This window comes from Panthera onca, chromosome C1 (genome assembly GCF_046562875.1).
Source record: "Panthera onca isolate mPanOnc1 chromosome C1, mPanOnc1 haplotype 2, whole genome shotgun sequence".
Lineage (NCBI taxonomy): Eukaryota > Metazoa > Chordata > Mammalia > Carnivora > Felidae > Panthera > Panthera onca.
This window is the reverse complement of record NC_138346.1, coordinates 192731945-192745609: the sequence shown is the minus strand read 5'-3', so window position 1 is coordinate 192745609 and position 13665 is coordinate 192731945. Positions and strand designations below refer to the sequence as shown.

The following is a 13665-nucleotide window of genomic DNA, read 5'->3' as shown; positions in this document are numbered from 1 at the left end:
CTTGATTAGTTCATCACCACACCCTCATGCAATGACCGGCCGCCCACGACCCATGCGTGCACGTCCTGGGGACTAGAATATACACATAAAACACATTTAAAGCCCCTCACTCACACACACCCCTCAAGCAAAGGAACACGGCAAACTCACACACACACACTCACACATGTCACCCTCTGGCATCCCCACCACACACGTCTGCAACCAGCACACACGTGTGCAGCACACACGCGGTGATTATACACCCAACGGGGAGCCCGGGTGGCTCAGTCGGTTCAGCGTCCGAATCTTGGTTTCGGCTCAGGTCATGGTCTCATGGTTTTGTGAGTTCGAGCCCCACCTCGGGTACTGTGCTGACAGTGCGGAGCCTGCTTGAGATTCTCCCCCTCCCCTCTCTCTCTGCCCCTCCCCTGCTCACACTCTTTTGCACAAAAATAAATGATAAAGTTAAAAATTATACACTCAACACATAAAAGTAAGCCCACATGGGATCCAGATTCACACACACACACACACACACACACACACACCCCGGCATACTCACAATGATTTGTCACAGTCACACAGAAGCACACACTGCACAACACACTCATGAGCACACGACGCTTTTGGAGATGTTCTAGATGGAATCCAGGAGTCCGCCCCAAGGATCCCTAAGACCCCTGCTCATGACTGCTTAGCACAGAAACCTCAATCCTTGTCCTGACGCACAACACTCCGGGTCTGGCTTATCGCTCTCAGCGGTGTGGTTGGAAGCCTTGTCCAAGATCACTACCCGCTTTGTGGTTCTCCCTCTCGGGGACAGGGGAGGTGGCACGGGAGGGGACTCAGGCAGAAAACCGGATGCTCGGACATTTCCTATGACAAGGCAGCCCTTGGAGAGGGAAGGTCCGCCACAAAGTTTCTCTGCTACGTCGGTGCCTATTCATTTGCTCACACAGTTTGAACCCGCTTGCCATTTACCGAGCGCACCGTACCCCGTACCCGTCACAGCGACTATTCCTTCGTTTATGCATTCAACACTTCCCGCGTGCCTCCTATAAGCTGGTGTTATTCGGGGCACTGACGAGTCCACACTGAACAAAAACGGTCCCCGTGCTTGTGACACTGCGAGTCTAGAGGAAGAGACAGATGATAACGGAATAAACCGCTACGTATATAAAATGTCAGGAGCTGCGAATAAAAATAAAGCAGACACAGGGCGGGGAGGGTACTGTTTCAGGTGAGGGCATCAGCAAAGGCCTCGCAGAGGAGGCGACATTTGAGCAGAGACCTGCCGGAAAGAGAGGCGAGCCAGCCGTTCGAATACCTGGGAAGGGAGCGAGCCACAGCCGAGGGAACGGCCAGGGCGAAGGGCGTCCAGCAGGGGTGCGCATGGCATGGCTGGAAGCAGAAGCGCGCCCCACACAGCTGGGGAGAGGAAGCCAGAGACAGGTGTCGCCTCCCTCAGGTGCATTATCTCGCTTCATCCTCACAGCTCTGGAGGACTGGATAATTATCATCTCCAGTTTATAGACGAGAAAGCTGAGGCTCGGAGAGGCCACATGACGGCACCAAACCACACGGCCCTGAAGATACTGAGCGGAGACACACATCCAGGGCTCCCCAGTCCAGGGCCGCCTCTTAGTCCGGGACCCTCTCCTGCCCTCACACAGCCGACTCGATGCCAGGCCGAGTCCAGGTCTGCTAACACAGAATCGCGCTGTCGCTCACTTAACCATGGTCACTCAAATCACCACTGACCTATTAATTCATTGCTAGAGCTCTCATTACACACATTATTACGACGCACACGATTATGGTCCTAGTGGAGCTCACAACTGCAAACAGCATTAATAACTCAGTGCTCTTTCCATCACGGCTAACGGGCCCCTCCCAGAGTCTCCCACACAGACACACGGAGCCAGGGAGGGACTCCGGCAGGTGCTGGGCAGGGAGCAGGGGGAGCTTCACAGCCTCTGCAGTCTGCCCCCCAAGCCACCTGCAGCCGCCTCTTCCAACCATCCCAGGGAGCCGGCCACGGCCACACCGACCCCACGGCCCTCCTCTCCCAGGTGGACTCTGCAGTCTGGACTCGCTTCCCTTCACTTGCGTCTTCGGGTTTGGGAGAGAGAGAGGGCAAGCGGGGCCCCGTAACATTGCAGAGAACCAGATAGGAGCGGCAGAGGATCCGCAATTCAAGTTCCAGGCGTAGGCGAGAAGGAAGCCCCTCAAAACAAAAGAGACAGCAGAGGTTCATAGCCTGTGCCAGAAACCCCTCCAGAACGAGGTGGGAAGAAAATTCTAGCTGTAAACACTGCCTCGCTGAATCTTCACGACAGCCTTGTGAGAGAAGGATCAGTATGCACGCCGTACAGATGAAGAAGCCGCAGCTCAGAGACGCTAAGCCACTTGCCTGAGGTCACACAGCCAGTAAGTGGAAAAGCCGGACTTGGAATCCGAGTTGGTCTGCCATCACAGGCTGTGGCCTTGCCTGAATCGCCCGGATCAGGGACATACCAGAGGGACTGAGGAGGATCGTGGCACATCCAGCCAACTGTAAGACACTCACTCAGCTGTGGCCCTCTCCCTGCAGGTGCCTGTGGGGGGAGGCACAGGGAATTTAAGAGAGAGCAAGAGAGGGCAAAGGGAATGGGAGACAGGAGGGAGAAGGGAGAGCGGGTTAGGGGAGAAAACAAAGAGAGTTAAAGGAGAGGAGAAGGAATACACAAGGAGCGCCCCCACCCACGTACCCTGCCACCCTCACCCTCACCCCCGCTTCATCCTTTGTAACTAACCATGTGCCACACGCGATTCTGAACCCATGTCCCAACATATGGCAAGAATCAGACGGTCCACTGCACGGGAGCAGGAGGTAAGGCCCACGGTGCCCCAGGTGCTGCCCGTATACCATTCAGAGCACCCCTCTTCAGAGAGACTCGGGGTGCGCAGCAGGAGGGGTGCAGTCACAGGAGACCACTGCACTTTCCCCACCCTCTTCCGCATCTGCGCCTCCGCCCAAACATGCTAGCCCCTCCCAACCCCACTGTCTGGCAAACTGCATTCACCCTTTAAGACTCACCTCAAGGGGCGCCTGGGTGGCTCATTCGGTTAAGCTTCTGACTCTTGATTTTGGCTCAGGTCACGATTTCGCGGTTCATGGGTTCAAGGCGGTTCACGGGTTCAAGCCTTCTGTCAGGCTCTGTGCTATTATCAGAGCCTGCTTGGGATTCTCTCTCTCCCTCTCTCTCTGTCCCTACCCCGTACTCCCTCTGTCTCAGTCTCTCAAAATAGATAAACTTTAAAAAAATAAAATAAAATACTCACCTCAAACGCCATCACCTCTATGAAGCCACCAGTGACAGGACTCTCACAGGCAACAACTGTGTAACACAGAAGGGTATAAAAGTTCATTTCTCCCCCTCTCTGCCTTCAATCTCCTTCCCTGAGGTCACAACAGAGGGTGCATATTCTTTCATAGAATTTTCTAGGCCCATACAAACACGCAAATCACATGTGTGACCTTTTATGTTTTCCTTTTTATTCCTTTCTACTTATGTGTTTTGTGGGGGTTTTTTTCCTTTGTTTTGTTTTGCTTCAAGTTTTTATTTAAATTCTAGTTAGTTTACATATAATGTAGTATTGGTTTCAGGAGTAGAATTCAGTGACTCACCACTGACATTTAACACCCAGCGCTCATCCCAACAAGTGTCCTCCTTAGTACCCAGTTCACTTATGTGTTTAATTAAAAAAAATAGGATTTGGGGCGCCTGGGTGGCTCAGTTGGTTAAGCATCCGACTTCGGTTCAAGTCATGATTTCATGGTTCGTGAGTTTGAGCCCCGAGTCAGGCTCTGTGCTGACAGCTCAGAGCCTGGATCCTGTTTCAGATTCTGTGTCTCCCTCTTTCTCTCTCCTCCCCTGCTCATGCTCTATCTCTCTCTGTCTCTCAAAAATAAACATTAAAAAAAATTTTTTTTAAATAGGATTCACATGACTCCACACTTGTTTTGTTCACTCAGGACAACTCGGACAACCCTCTAGGTCAGCATGTGTAGACAGAGCTCCCCTCCTCCCTGCCCACTGTGGCCACCGAGGAGCTGAGCCAGGCTTCAGTTAACCACTTCCCTCTCGATGGGTATTCAATGGTTTCAATCCATCACTACAAACCATGCTGGAATTTATGTCTTTGTACATGTATCTCTATGTTCTGAGGCTGTTACTCCCACAGGGCGGATTCCCAAAAGAGGGACTTGTGAATCAGAGGGTGAATGTATTTTAAATTTTAATTGCTACTGCTGATTTTGTTCCTTAACATTTGTAGCAATTCTTGCTCGGGGTGATGTACACCAGAGCCCTCTTCCCACACCACGGCCAGCACTGGATGTTCACGGTCTTTCTCACTCTTGCCAATAGACAAATGATAGTACCTACCTCATAAAGTTGTTGTGAGGTTTAAATAGAAAATACAGTACCCAGCACGTAAGTTCTTAATAAATATCAGCCATTTATATAACTCTGATGTCACCTTATTATCATATATCTAAGGAAAGCCTAGAGTACATGATGACCTCTGGGTTCGGGAGATTGTATTTTTTTTTTCCTAAAAGTTTATTTTAAGAGAGAGATCCGGGGAGGGGCAGGGAGAGGTGGGGGAAGAGAGAGGATCCCAAGCAGGCTCCGCACTGCCAGAGCAGAGCCCGACACAGGGCTCGATCCTACGAACCGTGAGATCATGACCTGAGCTGGAGTCCAATGCTTGACAGACTGAGCCACCCAGGCGCCCCAACTGCATTTTTTTTAGGTAGATCTGAATTCCAACCCAGCCTTCCCTGCTCAGCTGGGTGGCTCTCGGCTAGTCACTTTACCTCCCCAACCCTCAGCGGCTTCACCTGTAAAAGGGGGACCTGAATGAACCCTGCCCATTCTCCTTCATGAGGAAATAGCTCAAGTGAATCCGTGACCGTGAGGTCATCTTTCAGACTCCATTCGGGTATGGAGATTTACACTCTCGGTTCCACTAATAACCAGGCATGATCTCTGAGTGGTTACCCAGAAGCCACTTCTTAGGAGAGCAGGGACCTTGACAGTCAGAGGAGGAGGAGGAGGAGGTCCCGTGATCCTTGGCCTCGACCCTTCAACCAGGCATCCTTGAGGACAAGGCAGACACAAGAATATGGGCACAGGGTCATCTAAAGGGCCCCAAAAGAATCTTCCCCCATCCGTGGCCCAGAGAATACTGGGAAATGTCTGAAATTTCACCACTAGAGACCCATGCCTCCCTGCAACACCCCCTGGGGGGACCGGGTCCGCCCCTAGGCTTCAAGCATTGCTTACCGAACATTTCCGAGTCCGTGCTCCGTGGGAGGCACTGTGCCGGTGCTCGTGGTACCCCATGACCAACTCTGTGCTTGACTGTATCAAGGTCATCTCTCCCCCTCTGACTCCCCTCCATGCTTCAGACCCACGTCTCTCTCCTAGAAAATCTCGCCCTCAGTGTCCTGCAGGCCCCTGAAACTAGGCATACCCCAGAGTGAGCTTACCAGCCCCCTCCATAAACCTGCCCCTCCCTCCTCTCCTCCTGCTTCCCCAACCCCAGGCCTGGCCTCTCCCTGCTCTGGGCCATCATGCCACAAGCCTCCGCATCCACCCACTCCCCCACCACCTGCAACCCATCACTTACAGAGTCATAAATTCGGCTGCCTTCTCCTCCCCGCCCCCCCCCGCCCCGCCCCCAGCCAGGACTCAGATGAGGTGAGTGAGGCAAATTGAAGGAGACACGCACAGGTCCCTGTAAGTGCTGACCCCCGGAGTGAGCGCCTTCTTAAACTCGGCACCCCATGGGGCACCTGGGTGGCTCAGTCGGTTAAGCATCCGACTTCGGCTCAGGTCATGACCTCACAGTTCGTGGGTTTGAGCCCCGTGTCAGGCTCTGTGCCGACAGCGGAGCCTGCTTTGAATTCTGTATGTGTGCACGTGCACGTGTGTGCATGCCCCTCCCCCTCTCAAAAAAATGAAATAAACAGCAAAAAAAATTCTAAAAACAAACCTGGCACCCTAGCCGCCTCAGCCGCCCACCCTAGTCCAGGCCAGCTCACCACCAGCCCTCTCTGGGCTAAGGCAGCAGCAATTGCCTGGTCTCCCTGCCTCCCCTCTCGGCCTCCAATCATTCTCTTGCCTGTGGCCAGATTTATCGTCCCAAATCCCAGCTCTGACCCAATCGCATCCTCAGGCATCTCCCAGGGCTCGCCACCGCCTACCGAATTAAGCACCAAGCCTCGCACTCGCACAAGACAACTTCGCCACCGCGCACCCAACTTCCCTTAGAATCCTCCCTGCCCAAAGCTTCAGAGCTGACATCTGATTGGACCGCAGATAAGCACCGGACACAAAAGCAGCCCGGCCATAGGCTACATGATAGCCTATCACATGGCCTGACACAAAAAGTTCTACCCGGAGACCATGGGCATCAGCTGAACCAATCAGCTTTCTTCTCTCAGGAGTTTGTACTAGAAGGAAAAAGAGGACAGAAAATGCAGAAGAAGCTGGACGCCGGGTCATGTTAACAGTTAATGGACTTCTTCCAGCTGCAGCGGTCCTGGTGCCATCTTAAATCCAATCAGCCTTGGCTTCCCAGCCCTGTGACAGCGCCTCTTATTGGATCTCCATAAGAGGGCCCTTATGATGCCAGTAGGGCCTTGTGTGAGCTAGCTTGAGTGGACCGCTGATCCAGAAAACCGAAACATTCACAGCTCTTCGCAGTACAGCCCTGCTTAGATTCTTGGCTACAAGTAACAGAAAGCCCCTCAAGCCGGCAGGGTTGGGGCTGGCTTTTATTCCAGGGATGCACTGAAACCAACATTGCCCTGTTAACTAAAATTTAAATGAAAAAAATAAATAAAATACAAAGATGCAGGGAATTTCCTGGGCGAGGACAAGAAGTGGGGTGCAGAAGGGCACAGGGAACCAGTCCTTTCTCTGCAGTCCGCTTGGTCCCTGGATAGGCCCACTCCCAGCTTCCCGGTTGGAGATCCCAACTCCGCCTTCTCCCAGTCCCAGGGCTAAATTTCCAGAATAGAGAATCCGATTGACCCCATTTGAGTCTGGTATCCAATCTGCCATGAACCAGGAAATCAGTTCATAGGAGAGACACGGCCCCAGAGCCTTTGAATTCCACCCCTAGGTTAGCCATTGCCCTCTCCTGGTTCACCCCCAACCCATGACTGTGTTCTTGCTAAGGTTCTGAGATGGGAACCAGAAGGGGTGAGGGGCTGCTTTTCCTGAACTTGAGGGCCTGGCACTAAGTGAGGAAGGCTGGATCTCACCAAGATCCTGGGGCAGAAGACAGCTGTCTGGAGAGGGGTGTAAACCCCGGCTCCTGCCACACAGCCCGGAGCCTGGCTGTGACACTCACACACCCACGAGAAAAGGGGCATCTGATGTTTCTGTGCAGTTCCAAAAAGCTGGAGACATCTCACACCCACAAATAATAATCATGATTTTCTGTAATTATTATTTGTGTATTTTGCATAATTGTCATAATTATTATCATCAGCTCATCAGCCTCCCATCCCAGTGTGCTCTCCTCCCGTCCTCAGCCCTGAAATCTGATCACATGGGGCACCCTTTCCTGCCTCTGACCTCCTCCCTAGTGCTGGTTCTTAAGGATTCCTCCAGAAAACGGGGTGGGACGCTCCTGAGGGTTCTTCTGCCTTGCTTATCCCTCCAGAGTATTTCTGGGCCTTGGTGCCAACTCTGTGCAGGGCTGTGCTCGGAGGAGGGGCAGGGTGAGGGGGGGGTGGGTACTGGGTGAAGGCAGGGAAGGGAGGATAGGGGGAGATAGAGGGAAATGAGAGGAGCTGGCTTGTTCACTCGCTGCAGTGGGTGCATTCCAGTGTGTGACATCACATCAGCAGCCTGAAACCAGTCACGGTGGGAGTATTTACCCCACAGAAATTGGCAAAAGGGCGTTTTTCCAGTGAGCTAATTGGTAAACATTTATCAGCACGCCTTCAAACCCACCCTCCCCACCCCAGACTGGATGTTCTTTTTTTTTTTTTTTTTTTTTTTTTTTACTTTGAGAGACAGAGAGCATGAGCTGGAGAGGGACACAGAGGAGAGAGAGAGAGAGAGAGAGAGAGAGAGAGAGAGAGAGAGAATCCCAAGCAGGCTCCACCCTGCCAGTGCCGAGCCTGACGTGGAGCTCGAACACACGAACCATGAGATCATGACCAGAGCCAAAATCCAGAGTCGGATGGATGCTCAACCGACTGAGCCCCCCAGGCACCGCCCCAGATGTTCTTTTAAGGCTGACGTATAACCATGTCACTGTCCTTTAACGGCTCTATGTGACCTACAGGTGAAGTCCAAAGGCCTCCAGAGCCCTGCATGACCCAGTGCCAGCCCATCACCCTGGCCTCCAGTCTTACCATTCCCCAGGTCCTTCATATGTCTCTGTGCCCCCAGAGAAGTCCCCTCCCGTCTCCTCCACAGGCACCTTTGCTCAGATTTATGTTCGCCTGCCTTCTCCCCTTTCCCCCCTCGGTTTCGGCTGTGACTACCACACCTCTCCGGGAAGGCTTCGCTGGCCTGGGTCAGAAACCCTTCCCTGATGCTCCCATCTGTCCCCTACTATCAGGGTAGCACGTGTCTTCACCATGCATCCACCTGTCGTGGCCCCACTAAACTGCTTGCAGGGTCAAGTCTCATGGACTCATTCTTTCACCTTCAGCCCCTGGCACGGAGTCCAGCCACGTTGAATTGAATAGACTCAAACTGCATGGAGTCAAATAGAGTCCACACCACAGCCCAAGACAGGCTGTGGGCAGTGTCCCGGCAGAACCCGAAGGGAGTGCTCTGGGAGGCCAGAGGGCAGGATGCTTCTGATGGGGACACGTCCCCAGGGAGAAACACCAGGCCACACATTAGCAGGCAGGACAGGTGCCTTCCTCTTCACTGCTTCCTGTCTACCCGGCCCTCTCAGTGGGCCACCCTCATTAATGCGCCGCCATGCTGCTCCCCTATCCGCCCCTGCTTGACCTGTAGCTTCCCAACACTTTGGGTGCAGGAACCCCCACAGGCACCTGCCTCATGTGCCCATGCACACCTGGCTTCCCCCCAAAAGTGGCTGAAGCTGAATTTCCCAGCTCCCCAGAGGACAACAGCGGGGGCTCGATGTTAGCAAACTTAGCTTAAAAGGGGATAAAACATGGGTGCCTGGGTGGCTCAGTTAGTTAAGCGTCCGACTTCAGCTCAGGTCATGATCTCATAGCTCCTGAGTTCAAGCCCCGCATCAGGTTCTGTGCTGACAGCTCAGAGCCTGGAGTCTGCTTCAGATTCTGTGTCTCCCTCTCTCTCTCTGCCCCTCCCCTGCTCATGCTCTTTCTCTCTCTCAAAAATACAAAAACATTAAAAAAAAATTTTTTAAGGGAATAAAACGTGGTATTTCTTGCACACTTAAATATGCAGACCGAGGTGCCTATATCATAGGTAACATTTATTGAGAACTGTCAAGGAGGAACACAAAAAGCAGCAGAGTTAAATTGAATAATAAAAAATAAACAAAACCGAACCTGAGTGCTTTAGTGAGCTACACAGGGTCCATACACCAGTGGAGATATTCACCGAGCAGTTTGCTAAAGAGAAAATATCCAGGGTTTTCTTTTTCTTTTTTTTTTAATGTTTATTTAGTTTTGAGAGAGCGCAGGCAGAGGAGGGGCAGAGAGAGGGGGACAGAGGATTGGAAAGGGGCCCTGCGCCGACAGCAGTGAGCCGGATGTAGGGCTCGTGAACTTACCAACCATGAGATCATGACCTGAGCCAAAGTCTGTCACTTAACCACTTACCCCGCTTAACCGACTGAGCCACCCAGGCGCCCTAATCCAGGGGATTTTATGCCAGAAAAGGGACAGGCAGCTGATAGCGGTTCTGTTATGTGAGGATGAAAACTGGTACTCCACCGAGGACTTGCTCACAGACCAGAAAATCTCCAGCTGGGTCCAGTAAGGGTCTATCGTGGGTCACATGGTGACAGCAGCCATCCGCTGTGATGCTTCCTAGGCAAGTGCTGCCGAAAGTAGATGTTTTCCGCGTAAGGTGCTGACATTTACTGCACTCTTCCCATGTCCTGAGGACCTGGCTTCCTGCTGCAGAGGGGGGCAGCAGTTAAGATCCGGGTTCAGAGGCCAGATCACCCGTATCTGTTTAAGACCTTGAGCAACTCCAGTCGGTTAAGTGTCCGACTTCAGCTCAGGTCATGATCTCACAGTTCATAAGTTCGAGCCCCGCGTCGGGCTCTGTGCTGATGGCTCAGAGCCTGGAGTCTGCTTCGGATTCTGTGTCTCCCTCGCTCTCTGCCCCCCGCCCCCGACTCGCGCTTTGTCTCTCCTTCAAAAACAAACATTTTTTAAAAAATTTTTTAAAAGACCTTGAGCAACTCAATCCCTAAGTTTCCTCTTCTATCAAATGAGAATTATAATAGTATCTAACACACAGGGCTGTTATGAGGGTTAAATGCGTTATTACGCTCGGAGTCCTTGGAATGGTATTTTGTAGAATCTTTTAAGAGTTGACTAATCCTCGGATTATCTCATTTAATGTTGTCATCAAAGGAAAGACACTATTTTCTTTTTTTTAAGTTTATTTATTTATTTTTGAGAGAGAGAGAGGGAGGGAGAAAGAGAGAGCAAGCGGGGGAGGGCAGAGAGAGAGACAGAGACAGAGAATCCCAAGCAGGCCATGCACTGTCAGCACAAAGCCCAAAGTGGGGCTTGATCCCACAAAACCATGAGATCATGACCTGAGCCAAAATCAAGAGTCAGAGGCTTAACTGACTGAGCCACCCAGGCTTCCCTCTCCTTCCTTTTCTTAGCACCATTCACACCCCACGGTCTAAGAATTGGCAGTGTAATGCCAAGGCCCTAGGGAGGCCCCTCTCAGCGTGGCCATCATTCAACAGTGATGCTGTGGAGACACCACTATCCTGGCCCCTCGGACCCCTTCAGCACCGCCAGCACACTCGGCAAAAGCTGGGAACCACACAGTCCCCTGGGCATCCTGCCTCCCCCAAGCCAGGGAACAGACAAGAGTCCCCTCTGCCCGGGCGATCCCAGAATTCCCTTGTGTCCCAATCTCTTGAATCCATAAAGATTCTCCCTCTAGTCAGGAAGAATTCATCTCTTTCTCTTTCTTCAATACCCTCTCCCTGCCCTTCCCAAGACACCCAGCTTAATCCTCTGGAGAGGCTCCAGCTTTTGGCAGACAAAACCCCAGCAGAGAAGTGTCTTGCACATCTCTCTTCCTACCCGGCCTGCCACCCCCCATGGAGCACGGAAGCTCAGGCCAGCCGCCTACCACAATGGAGGGAAGAGAGAGAAAACATCACTACCTCTGACCGTCAGTGCACGGGAATACGGGTGGGAGCTGGGATTCTGCTCAGGGTGACTCTCCCAGACGTTGGAGTCCAGCCCAGAGGTACCAGGCTGGCCCCAGGGCACCAGTGAGATAGCCCCAGAGGAGGCCGCAGTTTGGTGGGGACACACACCCCAGCTGACCAATACTATGCGGAGCAGAAGCTTCAATGGTGGTCTGAAGCTTAGCACTGAGGGAAGAGCTATCCATTCCTCGTGGGAAAGGCAGAGAAGGCTTCCAGGGAGGGGAGCGATGAGCTGGGCCTTACCAGCTCAGAAGGGTAAGAGGCCCAGCAGAGGGGGCAGCTGGAGGCTTAATACCGCCCCGGTGTCCAAGAAAACAGTGCCAGGTGGCCCTGAGCATGGTGCCATGGGGGCGGTGAGGGCGGTGAGGGCGGTGAGGGCGGTGAGGTAGGTAAAGGTCAGTAGTCAGAGGCCTGGGATGCGGGGCCAGGAGCTTGGACTTTATCCTGTAGGCAGTGAGGGGTCACTGAAGGCTCTGCAGGAGGGAGGGATGTGCCTAGGTGGTGCCCTAGGGGTGGGGCGGTGGGCCCGGCATGCCCAGGGGGTATGCGGGGCCTGCCACCGGCTGCCAGCGAGAACAGCTGCCCACCTGCAGGCCAACTGAACACATTGTGCCTGAAGAGGCCGTGGTGGATTTTTCTAAGCCCGCACTTGACTCTGTCCACACAGAACCCGCCCGTGTGCGGTCTTTGGGGAGGCTGCCCGGGAACAGCGTATCGATCAGGCTGCAAGGAGAGAAGGAGGAAAAACACCTTCAAACAGAAGAGCTTTAAATCCGTTATTGGTTCCTAAAGAGCCAAGACCACGAGCACACACAGGCCGGCTCTGAGCCAGCCTCACGCGAGAGACACAAGGACATAGAGGCAAACACGTGGGTGCAAAGACACACGCGTACACAGAGGCACCGGCGAAGCCGCCGCTAGTGCTCACAGCTGCAAGCACAGAGCGACACTCATGTGTACTGACACATACCTGCAGCACAGAGGCAAAAGTGCACGGCCGCGTGCAGGCAGAACAGCCCAGAAGGACCTGCATACGCCCAGAGAGACGCATTTCCACGAACCTTCAGCCGAGAATACGCCTCTGCATGCGCAGAGACGCTTGCGCATGCGCGCGGACACACACCCAACAACCCACTCTGAACTCCCCACCCTTGGGCAGGTGGCGCCCTGCTCACCACCTTCTTTCAGCTTCCAGGTGTCCTGTCAGGAGCGGAGGGCCCCTGGACTCCCTCCTGTGACAGTCAAGGTCACAGGATGTAAATGACTCAGAGCTACCCCACAGGGGGGCAAAGGGGGCGCGTCAGTTGCCTCCGGGTAGTTCAGGGCACACGCGCACGGCACGAGGGTCGCGGAAGAGACTTCTAAATTACTCATGCCCGGGGCCCCACCCCCAGAGACTCTGATCCGATTGCTGAGGGGAGGGCACTGGGCACGGGTAGGGTTTTAACCCTCCCAGGTGATGCCAACGTGCTGCCCGGGTTGAAGATTTTACTGGAGCAGCAGATCTAGCCTCTGGGGTCCCGCGAGCATCCTCGCTCTCCGGCAGGACTGCCCCAACAAGGGATCCTGAGGGTGCCCTTCGCCACCCTCAGGAAGCCCTTGACACCCCGGGTCTGACGCACCCCACCCCCCACCCCCAGACTCTCTTCTAGGAGTCCCTGGTGCAGAGCGGAGTCGCGCTGGCGGGCGTGCCCATCCACGCACTGCGACTGCCCCCTGCTGGACAGAGACGGCCAAGCCAGGCTGCCGGCGGACTTGTTCCCACCGCGGCTGAGGGCAGGCTGACCGGTGGAGCGAGCCAGGCGCGCGCAGTCCTGCAGAGGAACCCCGAAGCGTCCCCAGACCTCTGCTCTGCCCCTTCCTTCCAAGGGCCAACCACCTCTCCAGTCCCAGCCATCTCGGACCTGGGTGATCATAAAGGTCCTTTTTTGTTCATCTACTCAATGACAGCCACTAATGCCATTGACCTGGGGGGGCGGGGGGGGGGGGGCAGTCCTGGCAGCTGGGAGATGAATGAGGGAGGAGGCGTTTCCAGTCCTCGCCCGTGCCCACCCTTCCTCCAGCAGCGGCCTGAGCCACCTCCCTCCAGCTGCCTACTCCATACATCAGATTCGCCCACTGCCCTAAGGGTAAAGCCCAGACTCCTGAAAACGGCTGCCCAGTCTCCCTGGAAGGACCACCCCCCCACCCCCGAGACTGCCTGGCAAACTCTTAGTCTTGCACATCCTTCTCCTGCCGCCTCCTCTAGGAAGG

The 13665-nt window shown here is 54.0% G+C and overlaps 1 long non-coding RNA gene across 1 annotated transcript; it reads right to left on the bottom strand.

Moving 5' to 3' along the window:
* Positions 1 to 2353: 2353 nt before the first annotated feature.
* LOC144617093 (uncharacterized) lies at positions 2354 to 5561 on the bottom strand. The gene is made up of 3 exons (XR_013557117.2): positions 5316 to 5561; positions 3307 to 3362; positions 2354 to 2579 (listed from the first exon to the last, which is right to left on the bottom strand). It is a non-coding gene; the product is annotated as an uncharacterized LOC144617093 (long non-coding RNA).
* Positions 5562 to 13665: the final 8104 nt, after the last annotated feature.